We start from the raw sequence: 22,584 nt of genomic DNA, 5'->3' as shown, positions 1-22,584 counted from the left end.
CTAACAGCTTTATTCATTATATCCCAAGTTGGAAAGTGAAGTGAAAGTCACTCAGTCATGTCTAACTCTTTGCAACCCCATGGACTATAGACTACATGGAATTCTCCAGGCCAGAATACTGGACTGGGTAGCCTTTCCCTTCTCCATGAGATCTTTCCAACCCAGGGATCAAACTCAGGTCTCCCAGATTGCAGGCATATTCTTTACCAGCTGAGCCACAAGGGAAGCTCAAGAATACTGGAGTGGGTAGCCTATCCCTTCTGTGGATCTTCCTGACCCAGGAATCAAACTGGGATCTCCTGCTTTACAGGCGGATTCTTTACCAACTTAGCTATCATGCAAGCCCCAAGCTGAAAACAACCCAAATGTCTATCAACAAGAGCTTGAAAAAACACATTTTCGTTAAGTTAAACAACTCAAGAATTAATCACAACCCTGGTTGTGAGAGTGGACCATAAAGAAAGCTGAGCCCCAACGAACTGATGCTTTTGAACTGTGGTGTTGGAGAAGACTCTTGAGCGTCCCTTGGACTGCAAGGAGATCAAACCAGTCAATCCTAAAGGAAATGAGTCCTGAATACTCACTGGAAGGACTGATCCTGAAGCTGAAGCTCCAATACTTTGGCCACCTGATGCAAAGACCTGACTCACTGGGAAAGACCCTGATGCTGGGAAAGACTGAAGGCAGTGGGAGAAGTGGATGACAGAGGATGAGGTGGCTGGATGGTGTCACCAACTCGGTGGACATGAGTTTGAGCAAGCTCCAGGAGTTGGTGAAGGACAGGGAAGCCTGGTGTGCCACAGTCCATGGGGCTGCAAAGAGCTGGATACAACTGAGCGACTGAACTGAACTGAAACACCCAAATGTCTATCAACAGGAGCTTGCAAAAACACATTTTAGTTAAGTTCATACTAACAGATAGCTCTCAACCATAAAAGCAGATGAACTACTGCTGTCCATGAAACACAAAAGTCAACATTATCATTCTGAATAAATGAAGCCAAACACGAAAGAGTAAAAATTATATATTCTACTTGTAGGAAGTTCAGAACTAATCTATAGTTTTAGAAGTGGTTATCTCTGGGGGGGAGCGGGGGGAACTGTCATTGACCACGATGGGCACTGAAATTGACTTCTGGAAGACTCTGATCTTGGGGTTGGTAATACAGGTATAGGACAGGTAAAATTAATATTTGTGCATTCTGTTGTATGTAAATTATACCTCCATTTTTAAAAATTGAAATTTCCTTAAAAAAAAAAAAAACCCAGAGGCTAACATTTCAAAAATAATGTGCCACCCTGGTGCCATGAAGAGGTAAGTACACAGCACTCAGCCCAGGAGAGGCAGTGACCACACCAAAGGAAAGAGAGCTGTGTGCCTGATGATACCGTTTGGCCTCCTAGATCCAGCGCACCTGAAGCCTAACCTGGACTTTTCATTTTTATGAGGAGACAGCTATCTATCAGCCATGGGGAGAGGTCTCACCAGAATCCAATCAGGCTAGCACCTTGACCTCAGAGTTCAGCCTCCAGAACTGACAGAAGGTAAGTCTGTGTTGTTTAAACCACCTGGGTTTAGGTGAGCAGACTAAGACACGTGGCAATGTACATTTTACAGATGGGGAACACTGAGGCCCAGGGAAGTGACATGATTCTCACAAAGCCACACAGGCTTTAAGTGGCCAAGCCCAGGGTAAAAGCCAGCACAACTGGGTATTGTTACAAGTGCATATGGTAGATGGGAGGTCAGCAGGCTTCCTCTAGGAGAGGCTCCAGGAAGAGGTGAGTGGGGAGCAGGGGTCTGAAATGGGAGGTGGCTTAGTGGAGAGGCTGGGCAAGGGAGGGTCTGAGGGGCCACAGTGAGTCCCCAGGAGGCTGCTGGGGTGTGTGAAGTAAAAGGGAGCACAGCTGGAGCGACAGGAATGAGCAAGACTGGGTGAGCAAGACTGGCAGAGGCTTGGTTAGCGAATTTATGTTGCTGAAATTTCAGTTGGAAGGCTGTGCAGAGTGAGAGATCTCAGAGCTGGTGCCAGAGTCAGCCGCGCACCTAAGGGGAAGAAGGGCTTCTTTTACTTCTTGGGTGGCTTCAGTTCATTCACAGTTTTGTTCAGTGAGCACCACTGTCCATTTCTAGAACATTTCATCAACCCCCCAGATAACTCCATATTTCCCAGTTCTCTTCTTCCCCTCATTCCTTTGCAACCATTAATCTACTTTCCATCTCTATAGATTTCCCTATTCTGTACTTTCATATAAGTGGAATCAACTCCACGATGTTGTCTGATGTGACTGTCTTCTTTCTCTTAGCATAAGGTTTTTGAGGTTTATCTATGGTGCAACGTACATAGGCACTTCATTCCTTTTTATGGCTGTATAATATCCCATTGTGCAGATATTTCACATTTTATGTATTCTTCAGTGGATAGACACATGGGTTGTTACTTCTTTGGGGCTGTTATGCAAAATGCTGCTATGAATGTTCTTGTACAGGTTTTCATATGAACCTATGCTTTTTTATTCTCTTATACCTGGGAATGAAACAGTTGGATCATTTTGTGACCCCATGGACTGTAGCCCACCAGGCTTCTCTGTCCCTGGGATTTCCCAGGCAAGAATACTGGAAAAGGTTGCCATTTCCTTCTCCAGGGGATCTTCTCAACCCAGGGATCTAACCCAAGTCTCCTGCATTAGCAGGTGGATTCTTTACCACTGAGCCACCAAACAACACCACAATGGTGATTCTATGCTTAACTTTTTGAGGAATCACCAAACTGTTTTCCAGGGCAGCTGCACCATTCTACATTTCCATTGGCAATGTCTGAGAATCCTAAAGTCTGCATATCCTTGCCAACTTATCTTCCCCCCACCCTTTTACACATCCATCTGAATGGGTGTGAAGCTGTATCTCTTTGGTGTTGATTTGCTTTTCCCTAATGACTAATGACGGAGAAGGCAATGGCACTGCACTCCGGTACTCTTGCCTGGAAAATCCCATGGGCGGAGGAGCCCGGTATGTTGAGCACCTTTGCATATACTTTTGGCCATTTGTCTGTCTTCTCTGGAGAAATGTCTATTCAACTTTTGTCCATTAAAAAAAAAAAATCAGATGGGTTGTTTGCTTTTTTAGTATTGACCGTAAGAATTTGTTTATATGTTCTAGACATTAGACGCATATCAGACATTTAGTTTGTAATCATTTTCTCCCATTCTCTGGAAGTCGCCTTTTTCTAATTCACACCGGAGTACCTTTGGGTCCGGTGGGGACAGTAGCCCAGGTCACTTTCCTGCCACAAAAACAGAAACAGTCTTGCCCAGGTCTCACCAAGAGGACATGGAAGCACCTCAACACCTTTACAGCCGGTCTGCTACGCCCGTGCCTGGCACTAGGGGCTTAAATCTGGAGATAACACATCCCTTTTCCTTGCTTTCGCACCTCCTTGAATGATACTTGCAATCAATCACTCAGGCTCGCAAGCCAAACATTGGCCGCCCTTGACTCCGCCCCTTCGCGCCCACAGCCAATCGGCTCCCGCGGTCGTCACCTGTGCTTCCTCCTCCTCGCCTCACCCCAGCCTAGGCTGTGGGTACCCGAACAGACTCAGGCTTCTTGGTCGTGTGCAACCTCACGGCTGGCTGGCTTCTTCCCGTCCGTCCCAGCTCCACCAGGGCAGGAGTGGAGTGACTTTTCTTAAGTGACAATCCATCCTGGGGCTCCCCTGATTGACAAGTTCCCATGGCTATAACCATGAAAAATGCACAGGAAGCGACCTTTTGTCTGGGACTGGTCTCTCCACCCACTTCTTGAAATGACTCAGCCTGATTGAGTCTTCTCCCCATTTCCCAACTCACCCTGCCTCCAGGCTGTACAGAACCCGCACCACCACCAGCCTCCCCCTCCCCTGCCCCCACAATAGGGGATTGGAAAGACGTGGCAGTGAAGATTTTACCGAAAGAAATCTCAGGGTGGGCGGCAGCTGGTCAGGGAGGAGCGGGGGTTTGCGTGGATAAGGAGAAGGGTGATGGGGAGGGGAGGAATCTCCCTCCACCTGTGCAGTGACACCCTTCACACCTGGCCCATCTAGGACTCACCCTGGTCACCTGAGAGGCTCCTGGGAGGCACCTGAGAGGTATGTGAGAGCCTGAGTCAGCCTCAAGCATCCGCAGGCAGATTCCTCTGGCCCTCTTGGAGCCTCTTAGATTCCTCAGACCAAGAGTCAGAAAAGCCATCAGGCCACCCCATTGCTTACATAAGCCTCCATCTAGACTCTTGGGCTAACTCTGATAACAAACGGGGGAGACCAAGGCCCACAGAGAGGAAGAGGCCCTTTCCAACCTTGACTGTGTCCTGACCACCCAGGGAAAGTGAAAGTGTTAGTTGCTCAGTCATATCCGACCCTCTGTGACCCCCTCGAATGTAGCCCACCAGGTTCCTCTGTCCATGGGATTCTCCAGGCCGGAATACTGGAGTGGGTAGCCATTCCCTTCCCTGGGGGAATCTTCCTAACTCAGGGATCAAACCCGGGTCTCCCACATTGCAGGCAGCCCAGGGGAATTTGAAGAAAATAAGCTTCCTTAGATACTACTGCCAGCTTGGGGCAGGAGCCCTGTCATCTGCATTTTTTAATAGATGATTCTGCTGGGAACAGGAGGGCTGCTGATAGCTGGGCGGACACAGAAAGGTGTGGGAGCATGTTGGGGGGGGCCCATCTCTTGATGGGGTCTGGCTTTCTTCCCAGAATCCTGGGGTGTGCCGGTGGTGAAGGGTCAACAGGTCTGGGCTGTGTGTGGTCAGACCACCTTGCTTTCTCAGCCTGGAAGCCAAGGCTGGCTCTCCGGCTGCCAAGATGCTGGGACTGCGGGTTGCCTCTGCACTCTGGACTTGGCTGTTCAGGATGTTCTGGGGAGAGAAGGCTCCCAGGAGGCAGCCCGTTCTCCTCTGAGGAGCTTTCAGCTCTGAAACCTGGGAGGGGGAGGTTCGGAGGCCAGGGGAGAAGTAGGGGAGGGACAGAGCCTCTGTCGAGGGTAAATACAACAGAAACCGAATTACAAAGGAGCCTGTTTGTCTCAGGGCGGGGTGGGGGCGGGTATGAAGGGTGGTGGTGCAGGCAGGTGCATCAGCTGTCACCTCCACACCTGCCCCAGGCTCCCGGCACCCTCCCGGCTCCCTGCCCGCCCTTCCATCAAAATGTGTTCCCTGGGCATGATGTGCAACCCATCCACACTTGGGCGCAATAGCCTGATAACGCGGATCCAAAACACGAGCGTGTTCCCTTCTCACTTTCCTTTTTCCTTCCCTCCCACTCCATGATCTGCTTTCTCATTGTGCCCCTGGTCTTGAGCTTTTTGATCTGAGCTTCCTGTTCCTCAGGTCTTTACTTCCTTGCTCATCATGTCTGTTTTCCACGCTTACTTGGCCAAGCCGCCAACCCTGGCCGTGTCCCGCTCTCAGCCACCCCAGCCTGCACCCCTGCGCAGCTGCTGCTGGACCAGGCTGGAGAACAGCAAGCACTCTGGCTGTGCTCATGTTAAACTGGTGAGCTGGAATGTTAAGAGAGCCCTCGGCACTGCCTGGCAGTTGGACTTGACCTCCCCATTCATTCACTCCTTGGCTCTCTAAATGTTCCCGTGCCTCCTCCCCAGTCCCCATTCTGGGCTTCCAGTTCACTGAGCTCATCAAAGCAGTCAGAATGTCCACAGACCCACCAGCATCTCCAACCGTTTCTCATCCTGCCTACCCACTGCCACAGGTGAGCTGACCTGAGTCTTGCACATCTGTGTTGTGCGCTGGACCCCACTCCCTTCCTCTGCTCAAGGACGTCTTTCCAGCAACCCTCTCTCTTCTTTCATAGCATCATTTTTAACCTCCTGTAGATCATTCTCCTAAGCATACAGTTCAGTTCAGTTCAGTCGCTCAGTCGTGTCTGGCTCTTTGCAACCCCATGAATTGCAGCACGCCAGGCCTCCCTGTCCATCACCAACTCCCAGAGTTCACCCAAACTCATGTCCATCGAGTCGGTGATGCCATCCAGCCATCTCATCCTCTGTCGTCCCCTTCTCCTCCTGCCCCCAATCCCTCCCAGCATCAGAATCTTTTCCAATGAGTCAACTCTTCCCATGAGGTGGCCAAAGTATTGGAGTTTCAGCTTTAGCATCATTCCTTCCAAGGAACACCCAGGGCTGATCTCCTTTAGAATGGACTGGTTGGATCTCCTTGCAGTCCAAGGGACTCTCAAGAGTCTTCTCCAACACCACAGTTCAAAAGCATCAATTCTTCAGTGCTCAGCCTTCTTCACAGTCCAACTCTCACATCCAAACATGACCACTGGAAAAACCATAGCCTTGACTAGACGGACCTTTGTTGGCAAAGTAATGTCTCTGCTTTTGAATATGCTATCTAGGTTGGTCATAACTTTCCTTCAAGGAGTAAGCATCTTTTAATTTCATGGCAACAATACAAACACACCATTATTTCCCCATCCTTAAAACAATAACAACAGCAAAACAATCTTCTTGACTCCTCTTCCCCTTCCAGCTATTCCTTCATGTCTCCCTGTCGGGTTAGTTATTGCTGTCTAACAGTCCACCCCAAACGTAGTGGCTTTCAAACTATCACCCTTTTATTATCTCATCAGTTTTGTTTTCTTGGGCTCCAAAATCACTGCAGATGGTTACTGCAGCCATGAAATTAAAAGACACTTGCTCCTTGGAAGGAAAGCTATGACAAACCTAGACAGAATGTTAAAAAGCAGAAACATTACTTTGCTGACAAAGATCTGTTTAGTCAAAGCTATGGTTTTTCCAGTAGTCATGTACGGATGTGAGAGCTGGACCATAAAGAAGGCTGAGTGCCAAAGAACTGATGTTTTCAAATTGTGGTGTTGAAGAAGACTCGTGAGAGTCCCGTGGACTGAGAGGAGACCCAACCAGTGCATCCTACCGGAAATCAGTCCTGAATATTCATTGGAAGGACTGATGCTGAAGCTGAAGCTCCAATACTTTGGCCACGTGATGAGAAGAGCTGACTCGTTGGAAAAGACCCTGATGCTGGGAAAGACTGAAGGCAGGAGGAGAAGGGGGAGACGGAGGATGAGATGGCTGGATGGCATCACTGACTCAGTGAGCATGCATTTGAGCAAACTAGGAGATGGAGAAGGACAGGGAAGCCTGGCATGCTGCAATTCATGGGGTCACAAAGAGTCAGACACAACTGAGCAAATGAAGAGCAACAGTTTGGTGGTTGGAAGGGGCTTAGATGGGTGGTTATTTGGTTTTATGTTGTATCAGTTGGGGCTGTGGGCTCCACTGGGCTAGGATGTCACAAGGTCCATGGCTGGTGCTAGCTGTCGGCTGGATCTCAGTTTGGCTCATTGAGCCCAAGGCCTCCATTCTCTCCTCCTTGTGACTTGGGCGTTTTAGAGTATAGTGGCCTGGTTCCAAAAGTGCAAAAGCTGCCAGGCCTCCTTAAGGCCTAGGCCTGGAACTGGCCCAGTGTGTCTTTTGCCACCTTCTACTGGTTAAAGCCAATCACAGGGAGAGCCTCGTTGTACGGGTAAGGGCTACACCAGGACTTGAATAGCAGGAGGCAAGGTCACTGCAGGCCTGCAAACAACTCACTTCCACACTCCCCTTTTCAAAGGTGCTCTCCGTCCTCAGTCTTTCCAATTCCTCTGTGAAATGAAATGCCTCTTCCCGTATCAACAAACACGGAGGTAACAGCCACCAGCGATTTCGGGCCTCCAAATGTGAATGAGGGCTCCCAAAAGGGAAAACAAAGCCTGTGATCCAGCAGATGCCACATCTCCTCCCCTCCCCCCGCCCACCCCGACCCCCAGTGATTGCTGAGGAGCTGGGTGGGGGGACGGAGAAATCAAAAAAACAGGATGCTGGCCCCAGATAGCTGAGATGCATATGAAAGGGATGACTTCAATAATCCCCAGACTCTTGCATCTTCCCATACATGGAAGAGATATCTGGTCTTCCTTAATTAACAATAATCTTTGATGTTCAGACTGCCTGCCCTCCTTTGTTACAAGCTTCTATGTATCCTGACTCCTTCCCCCACCTCCTCGGAGCAGTTTCCCAGGGCTCCTTGAGATGCTGTCTCCTGGGCTTGAAGTCCTAAGATCTTCCCACTGAATAAAACACGCTCTACTTTCAGGCTGCAGACTCATTTTTTAAATCTATGCCTCCCTCCCAATTTTCTTAAACCCGTTTCAATCAAGGTGTTCACTCCAGCTACTCCACAGACAACCCCCCTTGTCAAGACTGCCAGGAGCCTCCTCATGACAAGCCCCACGGTCAGTTCTCGGTCCCCGTCTCCTGCGTGGTTTGGCCCCGTTGGCTGCTCTCTTCTTTCCTTGATTTCTGGACCCCAGCTGTCCTGGTTGTCCCCTTCTCACTCTCCTCCACTGACTGGTTCTCCTCTCTCCCAACCTCTTAATATCGGGACGACCCAGGGGCTCAGTCCTCGATCCTTGTCTCTTTGTATCACTTTCTTGCTAATCTCCCCTGATCTCATCACTTTAAATACCACTCACATGTCATGACTCCATATTTATATCTCCAGCCTAGACCGCTCCTGAATTCCAGCTCACATCGCACGCCTACCTGCTACCTCCATTGGGTATCTGATGCACGTAATACCTGCATATCCAAAACCAAACTCCGTGTTGACCCCCCAGCCCCACCCCACCCAAACTTTGATCCGACTTCAGCTTTCCCCATGTAGCTTGATGGCAATTCACTTCTTGCAGTTACTCAGGCCCAAACCCCAGCACCAAACTTGATTTCTCTTTTTCTTACACCAGTATCCACACTGCTGTGAACTCCTGTTGGGTCTCCCTTCAGAATATATCCAGACTCCAGCCACCTCTCATCTCTTTGGGGGTCACCACCCTGGTGGGAGCTCCCATCCCCTTAGCTGGACAACTTCTCACAGGTCTATCTCTACCCTGACCTCCTAAAACCTGCTGATTTATAGCTGGGTGGCCAGAGGGGGTCTTTTAAAATCTAAGCCGGTATTTTTTTTTTTTTTTTTACTAAATAGCATTAGAGATATTCACACAGCATGTGAACACTTGCAGGGCTGAATTCCATTTGAATTTTTTGTTTTTAATGAGATTCCCTAACAAATGTCTTTATTACATTTCTTTAAAAGCTAAAATAAATAAAACCTAAGCTAGATCACATCCCTTCCCTGCCCAACACCCTCCAAGCACTCCCGTGTTACTCAGCAAAAGTTTGCCAAAGTCCTCACCATCACCTGTAAGGCCCTGTGCGGCCTGGATGCCCTGTTACCGCTGACCCCCTTCTGCACTCCCCTTCACTACCTCTGCTCCAGCTGCTTGGCCTCTGATACAGTCTTCCACACTCAGCAGGCACACTGCCACCCGGAGTCTTCGCCCAGGCCTTTCCCCTACCGCTAGATCTCTGCAAGGCTCCCTTCCTTGCCTCCCTCCCTCTTTGCTCAGAGGTCACCTCCACCAAGAGGCTTGCCCTGACCTCCCTATTTAGAACTGCATGCCTGCCTATTTAGAACATGCAAGCTCTGCCTCTCTGGCTTTTCCAGTCTCCCTTTTCCTGCCCTTTTCTCTCGCCAATAGCTCTCCGCCTTCTAACATACTCTGTAATTTACTCATTTATCTTTATTGCTTTATCTGACTCATGCTGCTAATATGTAAGTTTCACAAGGGGAGCACCTTTGCCTCTTGTTCACAGAGGCATTCTAATGCCTAGAGCAGAGTCAGGTCCAGAGAGGGTGCTCAAATTTTATTTTTTTTAATTTACTGTAAGTATCTCAAGTCCATTTAAGTATGTCAAATCCTTTTAAGTATATCACATCCTTTGTGGCACAAGGCAGCGTGTAGACACATTTATTGTTGCATTTGCTCTTCCATCTATCCACCCATTCACTCAACTGTCTGTCCATCTGTTTATAATCATTTATCTGCTTAATACCATCCACTCATGTCTGTCTCTCTGTCCAGCTATTCATCTGTCCAGTCTGCCATAACAGTCCTTCAGCAAACATATCTGAAGCTTCAAATTTTGGCCCAAGCTGTGTGCCGGGCTCTGCAATCACATCCATGACAATAAGATTCTGACCCCAGGGGTGGCTGTAAATAACTGTTTCAGGATGTGCGCATCTGTTAAGAGAACAAAACGAAACAGGACCTTGAGTCTTAATGTAAAGAATGGCACCATAATCAACAACTGGTGAATTGGTTGGGTGGAGGTGGACTGAGGTGAGGGGGTTGGGGGTGGGTGGAGAGGAAGCTCCTCCCTTCCTGTGTCTCAGCTCCAGGCTGCCGCCTCCTCGGACCACTGACCTAGGACTTCTGGGTTCTACTTTCTCCAGGTCCCTGAGCCCCAGGTTCCTCATTGGCACAACCCAGTTTACTAAAGCATGCGTGAGACTTCTGGCAACATGGATTCTAACCCTGGCTGCACATTCTAAACCCCCTGGGAGTCGGACACCCAGGCCTCATTTTCGAACAATGAGATCTGAAACCTCTTGGAGTGGGGCCTGGGCATTGCTGTCTTTAAAAAGCTTCCAGGGGATTCTGATGTGCAGCCAGGCTTGTGTACCAGCGGAGCTAGCGCCTGTTTAATCAATGCCCTTTATCTATTTAATTGATCTTGAATATTGCAGCTGGAGAAAAGCAGATTTAATTAGAGGAGCCTCGACATTTGTGAAGATGCTGATGTCAGTGTCTGAATACTTTCAAGGGCTTCACAAGTTGTGTGTTGCTCGTTATTAATATTTTACTCTTAGCTGTTTCAGATTTAGGTTGTTTTAGATTTGGTCATTCAGTCATGTCTGACACTTGGTGACCCCCCTGGATTGTAATCCACAAGGCTGTGCTGTCCATAGGATTCTTGAGGCAAGAATACTAGAGTGGGTTGCCATGCCCTCCTCCAGGGGATCTTCCCAACCCAGGGATCCACCGTAGGTCTCCTGCATTGCGGGCAGGTTCTTAACCGTCTGAGCCACCAGGGAAGCATCATGGGAAAAACTCATGTCCATAAAGCTAACTTTTGGAGAGAGCAATTAAAAAAAGTAAGAGCTGGAGAGAAACTATCAATGGTTGAGTCCATAGGGAAGAAGAGAAAGTGAGAGAGAGAGAGAGAGAAAGGAAAGAAGGAGAGGAAGAAACTTTCCTGAGCTCACTGGGGCAAGAGTAAGTGGTAAAGAATTTGCCTGCCAATGCAGGAGACCTGGGTTTGATCCCTGGATTGGGAGATCCCCTGGAGAAGGGAATGGCTATCCACTCCAGCATTCTGGCCTGAGAAAGCCTACAGACAGAGGAGGCAGCGTACAGTCAGCAGGGTCGCAAAGAGTCAGACATGGCTGAGCGACTAAACAGCAGCAGCAAGTAGAGAAATGGCAGAGAAAAATCGGTGAACGCACAAGAGAACTGTCCTGAGGTCATGTTCTCCAGCTGCTGACTCAGTGATGACTGAGCAGGCTGGGCAGGGGGGCACCTCCCTCCCAGGGAAGGGAACAAGAACCCTGGGCCCTGGCTCCCAGCGCACAGTCTTACTGTGATAGAACGCCAGGCCCTCCAGGAAGCAAACCTCCAGATAAGAGGCAACGCAAGGGATTTCCTGGGGAGCAACTTGTGAGAGATATAGCAGAAAGAGAGGCAGGAGAGCCTCGGATTGCGGTGGTGGTCAGACACCTGTAAAAGGAGAGAGGGGAGGAGAGGCTTGGACCGAAGGAGCCTCAGGCTGCCAGGAGGCATTGAGAAAACCCCCACCAGGCTGAGGGGGGCCCTGGAGCAAAGACTGGCTGTTAGAGGAGCCCCCACTGGGAGGAGAAGGCCTAGCTCGGGTACCCCCACCAGGGAGGGTCTTAGTCTGGGAGCAGCTGGGGCACCAGCTGGAGGCTGTCAGCCAAATACTCTCTTCCCAGGAGGGACTCTTCAAGGGGCAGCTCCAGGGCCACCACGGATACTCACAGAATAATGAAGACATTCATTAACCCAACCAATATTGGTTGAGCTCATATTCAACATAAGCACTGTGTTAGGCGTTTGGTTGTAACAGTGCCCAAGGCAGGCATGCCCCTGCCCTTGGAGTCTTTCACACCACATCTAGGAGGTGGACACCACAAGATGTCTGAGTCACAGTGAAGAGAAGCTTGGAGAATCTAAGCTTCCCAGGTGGCGCAGCTGGTAACGAACCCACTTGCCAAGGCAGGAGATGCAAGAGACATGGGTTTGATCCCTGGGTGGGCAAGATCCCTTGGAAGAGGAAATGGCAACCCACTCCAGTATTCTTGCCTGGAACATTCCATGGACAGAGGAGTCTTGTGGGCTATAGTTCATGGGGTCACAAAGAATTGGGCAATCTGTAATGGGTGGGGTGAACATACAATTTACCTGGACCTCTTTGAGATGAAAGTGATTGCTCCTAATAACCATGCCCCCAAAATTGGCATAAACTGGAACCATCCTGGGCAAACTGGGATACATGGTGATACTGAAATAGAGACACATGATCCAGTCCAGGAAGTCAGGGAAGACTTCCTTGGGAAAGAGACATTAGGAGCTGGGCTCTGAAGGGTGTGTAGGAGTTAACTTGTTGCTCAGGTCCCATATGTGTTATCAGAGCCTGTTGATCCCTTAGATGGCTGTCCCCACAAGTGTTCATCGACCATTTGATGGCTGATTTCTCACTGTCTCAGGGACTCTCATACTGGGGACATCACTGTTGTCTGAGACAGCCCTGCCCGGAATTCTTCTGATGGCACCGAAAAGAAGACACAGGTACTGATTCAGAGTCTGTCTGTCGTTTTTCCTCTGCCTTGGATGATGTCCTTCTGCACAGGGGATAAGGGAAGCTGGTCACATGGATTACAGTCCTTGTTTACCTTTTTTGAGACGTCATGGATCTGCTTTTACCTAATCTCTTTTACTGTTGTAAATACACATAACATAAAATTTACCACCTTGGTCATTTCTAAGTGTGCAGTTGAACAACTTTAAGTGTATCTGCAGTGTTGTACAACCATTACCACCATCCATCTCCAGAACATTCTCAGCTACCCAAACTGAAAGGCAGGATCTAAGTCCCCATTCTTCTCTCTCCCAGCCCCCAGCAACCACCCTTCTGCTTTCTGTCTCTATGGATTTAACTACTCTAGGGACCGCATGTAAGTGGAATCATGTGATACTTGTCTTACTGTGTCTGACTTATTTCACTTAGCCTAAGGTCTTCAGGGTTCATCCGTGGTGTAGCATGTCAGGATTTCATTCCTTTTAAAGGTTGAATAATATTCTATTGTGTGATTTACCCCATGTTACCTGCCCGTTCACCTATCAGCGGGCATTTGGGATCTCTGCCTTTTGGCTATCATGAACAATGCCGCTATGAACATGGGTGCACAAATAACTCGAGTTCCTATTTTCAACTCATTTAAATATATACCCAGAAGTGGAATGTTTGGATCACACAGTAATTTTGTGTTTACATTTTTGAGGAATTGACTTACTGTTTTGAACAGCATTTTCACCATTTTACATCTCCATCAACAGGGCAAAAGGGTTTTGATTGCTCTGCATCCTTACCGATGGTAATTTTCACCTCTAATCTTTTAAAGGGACTTGAATTTTTTTTAGATTCAGAGATAATTGTTGATTCACAAGCAATTGTAGGAAATACTTGTCGGGAGGTCCCGTATAACCTTCATCCATTTCCCCCCAGGTGCGACATCTTTCCTAACTTCAGCACGATATCACAACCAGGATATTGCCATTGACACAGTCCATTGACCTTACTCAGATGTCACAGGTTTTCCATACACTCATGGGTGTGTGTGTGCATAGAATCAGTTTTTTGCAAATGTATCCAACGCATGGATCCATGTGACCACCGCCACATCGTGGTCACAGTCAAGACAGAACAATTCCATCGCACAGGTCCACAAAAGAGATTTAAACACATCTTTTATTTTGGAAAAACTAACGCTACACCAGAGTAGAGAGCAGAGCGTAACGAAATACCCGTGAACCATTGCCTGTCTCAATGGAAATTTCATTTCCTCTATAGCCTCACCCGCTTCCGTGTTACAATGGAGAAAATCTCAGCCTTCTTATCATTTTTCTGTAAACAAGTATTTCAGATCATAACTCTAAGAGACACCTCCCTTTCAAACAGAACCATAACACTATCATTATGCTCTATCCCCAGCCCACAGCCAACAATAATCCCCAGAGGCGTCACAGAGAATTTGCAGATATCATAGATTCTCCTTCCTCAAGCCACCTCTTAGAAGGGACGCTCATGGTCCGTGAATAAGTGGTTGAAGGAAAATGGACACGGGATAACAAGTGCTTTTTCTCCCATCCCCCTACCCACAACCAATCCATCCGAAAACTCCATCTCACCACCTGCAAAACAGAATCGGAATCCAACCCTGGGTTACCACCTCTGCTCCCACCACCCCTGTGCCAGCAACCACGCCTCTCACCTGGGCCAGCCGCCCAGCCTCATCCCTGCTCTCCCGGCCTCCATGTCTGCCCCGCTCTGCCTGCTCTCCGCGTGGAGCCAGAGGGATGCTGTCAAAACCAAGAGCAGAGCACGCGCTCCTCTGCTCCCCATCCTCCAGGGCTGCTCACTGCATCCAGGAGCTGCTGCCCAACATCTCTGTTGTCTTGGGATTTCATGCACTCTTCTCTCTCTGCGGCCATGTAGACATGCCAGCCCCTCGCCCACCACAGGGCCTTTGCCCATGCTCCGTCCTTTGCCCGAAATGCTCTTCTCCAGGTGTCCCCTTGGCCTTGCTTCCTTCAGGTCTCTGCTCATATGTGAGTATCTTCCATTTAAACACCTGGATCCACTCCACCCCCATTTCTACCCTGCTCTGCCCTGCAGGGGCTGACTGTGGGGACTAAACCCATGGAGTCCCTTCTCCTCTGGCTCCCACTGGGTCTGCTCTGTGAGAGAAACTGTGAGAAGGCGATGATGGGGGAAGAGAGGAGTGAGGTGGGTGTTTATCCCCAGGCCCCCTTCGCAGATGACTGTTGCAGGCTGTGTGCACGCAGCCTTCCTCCTCTTTGCCCCCTGTCCTGTCTCTGTCCTTCCAGCCTCGGCGCATAGCAGTCCCGCTCCGCTGTCCCTGTAGATCCCTTCCGTCCTGCCCGTCTTGTTGAAAGCAGTCCCTCTGCTCACTCCTCTCCAATGACCCGCTTGCCGTGCCAGCTGCTCCCTGCTGAGATTCTGACTAATACTGTCATCTTCTCAGTGAGCCCGCCCCTGGCCACGCCCGCCCCAGGCCCGCACCCGCTCTGCATGCTCTGCCTTCCTCCCTCCGCCTTTCTCACCATCTAGCGTGGTGCATGCTGTACTTGCCTGTATCTGTCTCCTCCGAGGGGGAGAGCTGGGTCCTGTTGCACAGGCTGCGCACTGCACAGGGCCTGAGGTCACCGTTTACACAGATTACAGTGTGACAGGGCAACGTCACCTCCTGGAGGTGTGCGGCTGGCGCCCCACCCCTTACTGGAATGTCTGCTTTTTTCTTCTTTCCGCTACTGTATCTCAGTCGCCTAGAGCGCTGGTGGCTCGGATGGGAAAGAATCTGCCTGCAACAGAGGAGACCCAGGTTTGACCCCTGGGTCAGGAAGATCCCCTGGAGGAGGGCATGGCAACCCACTCCAGTATTGCCTGGGAAATCCCCTGGACAGAGGAGGCTGGCCGGCCACAGTCCATGGGGTTGCAGAGTCGGACACGACTGAGTGACTAAGCAACAACAAAAGTTGGTCAGGAGCCTTTGATGCGCCCATCAGAATGCCAGGAATGTCACGTCCCCCAATTTTTCTGACAACCTTGGGAGGTGGGAGCAGGCGTCGCCCTTGCCCTGGCCTGCTCAGCTCTTTGCTCTTCTCTGAATGTTAAATCTCGTCTGGCTGGCTCACCTGGCTTTCTGTCTCATGGCCTCTTTCCCCCAGGGACCACGGCTCAGAGGCACTCTGTGGATGCTCTCTGCCTGATTGAAAGTGCTTTGGGAACCAGGAGGGACTCAGGAAAAGACAGCAATTAGAATGTACCATTAGGTATTAATGCCACCTGCCATCAGAACGCTGGCCAGACTGGCCTCCCCTGAGTCTGATGGGCTGAGGTTAATTAGTTTTTGGATTCTTAGCTGTGGGGTGTCGCTTTAATTCAGCTGCCACCTGGCCATGGCTACCCTGGCGAGAGAGAGAGAGAGAGGCCTCTAGAAGCATGAGCTGATGTAGGGACATTCCTGCAGAGGGAGAAGCCCTCAGAGCCGAAACCACACTTCAGTGACCAGACTGCCCACCTGCTCACCCCATGAGAGGAATCGGAGGCCTCCAGAGGGGGAGCCTGACCCTCAGCATGCAGCAGAGCCAGGTGGAGCACTCAGGCGGCCTGTGTGATGCTTTGGGGCTTTGTCCATTTGTGAACCGCTCCATCCCTTCACTCAACACTTACCCAGCACCTCCTCTGGCTGGGATGCAGCACAGTGGAAGAATCTACCCTGAGTTGCCTTAGACAGGGACAATGGAGAAAATCTCTCCGAGGGGCTGGCAATTCCCCTAAGAATTTTCCTTAGAGAACGGCAGCGAATAAATAAAAATGAAACAATAGAATGGGATTCCCTGGTGGCTCAGTGGTAAACAATCCACCCCCGATGCAGGAGACAGGAGACGCGGGTTCGATTCTCTGGGGTGGGAAGATCCCCTGGAGGAGGAAATGGCAACCCACTCCTGCGTTCTTGCCTGGAGAATCCCATGGACAGAGGCGCCTGGCGGGCCGCCGTCCACGGGGTCGCAAGAGTCGGACACGACTGAGCCACTAGCACCAGCACCAGTACTAAGGGAGGAGTTAGTTTTAATATCTTATTTAGCCCAATCTCTCCAAAGCATTCTCGGTACATAATTTGATGCATATATTTCGATATATAATCAATGTGAAAATGATCAGTGACACAGCTTCCGCTCTTCTTTGCACAGCTGGCCTTTGAAATCTGGTGTGCACTCGACACAGCACTTCTCAGCTCGGATGGGCCACACGACAAGTGCTCAGCATCCACTGTGGCTGCTGGTAGCCGTCCTGGACGGCACGGCTCTAAGTCAACCGAAAGTTTGCAGGAAATTCAGAGAGCAAAGGAACACGGGGCGCAACACCACGCTGATGTAAGCAACAGACTCCAGACACTCTGGGTTTCTGGAAATCTACAGGAAAACCAATGCAGCTTTTTTTTTTTTCTTTTTCTTTAAAGAAATACATCATAAAGGGGAAAATAATGGAGAGAGAAGCCATAATTGCTTTCAAAGCAGAAACAGAGGCACACAGAACAAACGTATAGACACCAAATGGGAAAATGGGAGGCAGGATGAATTGGGAGATTGGTGTTGACATATATACACTACTATGTATAAGATAGGTAACTAATGAGAACCTACCGTTCGGCACAGGGAACTCAACGCTCTGTCGTGATCTAAATGGGAAGGAAATCCAAAAAAGAGGGGAGATATATATATATATATATGTGTGTGTGTACAGCTGATTCACTTTGCTGAACAGCAGAAACGAACACAGCATTGTAAAGCAGCTATACTCCAATAAAAAAATTAAAAAAAATAGTCTTCAGCGACATACCTATCAACCAATCACAATGTGTAAACAATTTCAAACAATACATAAAGCATTTTATTGTTGTTGTTGCTTAGTCATTCTGTCATGGCCCACCCTTTTATGACCCCACTGACTGTACAGACCGTTAGACTCCTCTGTCCATGGGATTTCTCAGGGAAGAATACTAGAGTGGGTTGCCATGCCCTCTTCCAGGGGATCTTCCTGACCCAGGAATTGAACCTGCACCTCCACATTGGTGGGCGGATTCTTCACCACTGAGCCACCAGGGAAGACCTAAAACATTTTACAGTGTTTATAAAATAACTGGAAATCTGAACACTGAACGTCTGATGCTCTTAAAGGATTGTTATTTGTTCTAGGTGTGATAATGATACTGTGGTTATTTTTTTTTTTTTTGAGAGAGAGAGTCATCTTTTAGAGAGATATTCTGAAATACTTACAAAGGCATACTGAAATAATATGAAGTCCGCAGTTTGCTACAGAAAAGCACAGGATGAGGGAGAAGAATGGGAGTGGGCGTAGAATGAAACAAGGCTGATAATGGGTCATCCTAGGTGATGGATGCTTGGATTTTACTAAACTACACTGACTACGTGTGCATGTGTTTGAAGTCTTCTGTAGTAAAAAAGTTTTAAGGAAACTGGGATGATATTGCAAAGGAAAACGGATGCTGTAGTGGAGGCTACGAAACAACAGATTCCAGGAGGGCAGGGATGTCACCTTATCCATCAGTGTTTTACAGCATCTCACAGAGATGGGACACATGGTAGATACTTTGCACATCTTTTTTTCTTCTTCACAATTATTTTCATCCTTAGAGCTCTTCAGATATATCCTACCAGGGATGTACAGTCAAATCACTCTGTTTTGTTTTTTTTTTTTTAAGAAATAGTTCTTCTCTATGTGATTATATCACCAACTTTCGCAAAGGTTTGTTTCACTTGATTTTTTAACTTTAATTTTGTTTCATAATTGTGGAACACATTTGGGTATTTCCCAAGTCAAATCTACAAAGCAAGGCACAAAGGAGCCCAGCTTCAGCTCCTGGCAAACCTTCCTCCATTCTTTGGCTATAGCTACTGGGAGTGAGAGCTTCCCTGGTGGCTCAGCGGTAAAGAATCTACCTGTAATGTGGAAAACCCAGAGTTTGATTCCTGGGTCAGGAAGATCCCCTGGAGAAGGAAATGGCAACCTACTCCAGTATTCTTGCCTAGGAAATCCCCCAGAGGAGCCTGGCAGGCTACAGTCCAGGAGGTCGCAAGAGTTGGATATGACTGAGCGGCTGAACAACAACAGAGAGTGAAGTCAAAGACTCCCTAGCCAAAGGGTTGACTCATGGCCCATAAACTAACCCATGGCCATACCTTTTTGGAACTGCAGACTCTAGTGAAGTGAAAGTCAGTCGTGTGCGACTCTTTGCAACCCCATGGATTGTATAGTCCATGGAATTCTCCAGGCCAGAATACTGCAGTGGGTTGCCATTTCCTTCTCTAGGGGAATCTTCCCCATCCAGGGATGGAACCCAGGTCTCCCACATTGCAGGCAGATTCTTTACCAGCTGAGCCACTGGGGAAGCCCAGACTCTTAACAGAGGGACAAAGAGATAAAGGGGTTGGATTCTACTCATCAGGGGGTGGTGTACCGACCAGCATGCCTCTGCTCAGATTCCTGAGATCCTGGCGTCCAGCCCTCTGACACAACTTTGGATCCTGCATGGATCCCAGGCAGGTCCTTGAGGCTTCATGAAGTTCTCAGCCTCTGCTTTGAACCCACCAGATTCCCTCGGGCTAACATCAGCCTGAGTCTGTTTCTGTTGCTTGCACCTTAAGAAAGCAAACAGAAGCATAGGTCTTCAGTCACAACTTGCCTAGTTAATTACTTCATCCAAATCCTGATAAGCCAAACCCATGGTACTATGCTAGCCCCCAACCAAACTGGGGGGCAGATTGAGCTTGAAAAGAATGCCCTGAATCAGGCACAGCTGGAGAAGTAGGGGTAGCAGCCAGGACACCAGCGTGGAGGCTTGGCTGAGACAATGCGTATTTCTGAGGGTTCTGTATGCAGCTGGTGGTTTTGGCCTGATGGTCCCCAGAGCTTATGATGGTGTTCCCTAATCCTTCATTGTCATCTCTCCCCAGCTTACACATCCCTGTCGACGACACCATCAGAGCAAGGGCTTGTGGTTTTCACCACAGCTCAGGCTTGTTAGCTATTCTGAGGACAGCCTTTGAGGCTCAGGTCTCTCTGGCTGTGCTGAACCCTCCTGACTCTACTATGGGCTGGCTGATGGAAATGCCTGGCAGGGCCAGTTCCCATGTAGGATGATATGGAGCACTGCGGGGCTGAGGAGCTGGAGGAGTTCTGCTTTTAGGTCCTAGTGATTGTCACCATGTGAGAATGGAAGTTCAGGGTTGCCAGATCCCCTGACTTTTCATGAGAGCCTGAAAACTAGAAATTTTATGAAAAATGTTATTTTTCACACACACACACAAAATCTCTGAAGGCCAAACAAAATATATCTGTGGAATGAATTCATTCCATAGGCCACTAGTTTGAAAGCACTGGTCTACCACCTACATCATGGCTTTCCTCTCTATATTCCTGTCTGTCTCTTTCATAAGACCCTGAGCTTTGAAAGGGCCAGGATCAGGATTGTCTTGTTTAAAGTTAGACACCGCATGCCTAGCTCAGTTCTTGGTGTGCGGTAGAGATCTATACATGCATGAATGGGTGAATAGTCAGCTGGATGCACGCAGGTATGCATATATGGATGGAGAGTGAGTAGATAGATGGAGAGATGGACGGATGAGATCACACAACTGATGCAGGAAGACAGTGCGTAGATATGATCGGTACCAGAGCAGGCAGAGGGAGGGAGAGAGAGAAGAGAGGTGAGTTGATGTCTTCATTTGGGTGGTTATGCCATTAGCTGGCTCTTGTGTTGGGGTCCATGAGAGTCACACCAATCCCTCTGCAGAGCTGCCAGACTCTTTTCTTGGAATAGTGCTTCGGAACACTAACTCTGCCCTGAGTGAGGGACCTGCGTTCTTTGGTCTACAAAGCTTGCTGTCTGGTTGCTCAGATCGAAGAGCCTGAGGCCTATGGCTCTGCAGGCTTCCCCCCTCTGCCTGGCCTCTGGGCATCTCCGTGCCCCCAGCCTCAGCAGGGAAGTAGCCTGCCTGAATTATGGAAGTCAGACCTGCCAGGCCAGGGTGGGGCAGGGAGCGGGGGTTTCCCTTGGTCTGCCCCCCTTCGCTCCCTGCTGGCTTCCTTTGAAGAGCTTCTTCCTTCCCTGCTCTGCCACCCACTTGGCTGTGAGGATACAAAAAGGCTCATCAGTTGCTATAACAACACCCACCACCTTCCTCTGCACTTAGCCAGGCTGTTTATTCTCTCTCAGATAATGGATTTGCCTGCAGAGTGACCGGTCCCCCTTTGTCCTCAGAGTTGGGATTGAGCAATTGCTATTATTACCATTCGTCGTGTTGTTATTGTTGGTTTGAGCTGCCATTTATTGAGAGCTCATTGTGCCGTGTGATAACCAAGCCTTTACGAGCACTATCTCATTTAATTCTCACAGTGATACTATGAGTCAGGGAATACCGCTCTTGGTTTATGGCTAGGGAGAAAGTTGGTATGGTCTAGTTTATAACAGCAGGAGTCCTGGAACCCGACGGCCGGGGTTCAGATCCTGATTCTGCCAGATGCTAGCTGTGTGTGCAAATTACACATCTGCTCCCTGCCTCAGTTTCCCCATCTGTGAAATGGAGATGATAGTGGTGCCTGGAGGAAGCACTGGTCATATAACAAGAGCTTTTCTTGGTTACCCCAGTAGCATTTCTTGAGACAAGAAATATAGTCTGTCTATACCACCGACTCGACGGACATGAGTTTGAGTAAACTCCGGGAGTTGGTGATGGACAGGGAGGCCTGGCGTGCTGCGATTCATGGGGTCACAAAGAATTGGACATGACTGAGCGACTGAACTGAACTGAACTGATACCAGCAGAAGTATAGTTTGGGGGAGATCTGAGGTTAGGGGTAGGGTTAGGCGTGGAAAGGCAGGCATCCCAGAAAGTGCACTTTATTAATGAAGTGACCACTGTGGGAAGCTGGAGATAAAGCCTGCTGGGAGGGAGTGTAGACACACGCTGAGTTACTGCATCCACGGGGTGACGGACTTGGGTTATTTATCCGCCAGCTCCCGTCAGCTACAGGTCGAGGGCTGCTCCTGGGTGGGTGTAATTCCCCAGCACTTCTGTCCTTCCACATGGGCTCTGCCAAGTTCCTCTGGCAGCTGGAGAAAGCCTCTGACCAGGCGATACAGGCGGCAGCGGGAAGCTGGGGTGGGCGGGTACTGAAGGCACCCACGGTGTCTGCCACAAAGCTAATAAACACTTGTCAGATGGATGAGCAAGGAGGAGGCAAGTGCAGTAGGCAGGATGCAACACCCTAACCCCAACCAAAGATGTCAATGGCCTAATCCCATTATGAAGATGTGAATGTGTTATGTTACATGGCAAAAGGACTTTGCAGATGTTATCAAACCTACAGATCCTCGAATAGGGAGATTATCCTGGATTTTCCTGGTGGACTCTATCTAATCACATGAGCCATTAAAAGCAGATGGCTTTCCTTGGTTGGAGTAGGGAAGGAGCCACAGGAGAAGCTGGAGGTTTCCAAAGCGTGAGAAAGACTTGACCTGCATGAGAAAGAATGCGGGCGGCCCCCAGGAGCACAGACCAGCTCCCAGTGGACCACTAGCAAGGACACAGGGCCCTCGGTCCCACACTCACAGGATCTGGATTCTGCCTACAACGTCACTCTCCTTGGAAGTAGGTTCCTTCCCAGGGTGCCCAGGAAAGAGCCTGGGCCGGCCAACACCTCTATTTCAGCCTGTGAGATTCCAAGCAGAGTGGCCAGCTGAGCCCCCTGGACTTCTGAGCTACATACTACTCATCA

The 22,584-nt window shown here is 49.3% G+C and overlaps 1 long non-coding RNA gene across 1 annotated transcript; it reads left to right on the top strand.

The window, feature by feature from the left end:
- The first annotated feature begins 754 nt into the window (after window positions 1–754).
- On the top strand, window positions 755–17,477 carry LOC112581176. Its single transcript, XR_003105645.3, has 3 exons — window positions 755–1,545; window positions 12,689–12,770; window positions 16,977–17,477. It is a non-coding gene; the product is annotated as an uncharacterized LOC112581176 (long non-coding RNA).
- The last annotated feature ends 5,107 nt before the right edge of the window (window positions 17,478–22,584 follow it).

This window comes from Bubalus bubalis, chromosome 21, assembly GCF_019923935.1.
Source record: "Bubalus bubalis isolate 160015118507 breed Murrah chromosome 21, NDDB_SH_1, whole genome shotgun sequence".
Taxonomy (NCBI): Eukaryota; Metazoa; Chordata; class Mammalia; order Artiodactyla; family Bovidae; genus Bubalus; species Bubalus bubalis.
This window is presented reverse-complemented; position numbering and strand designations above follow the sequence as displayed.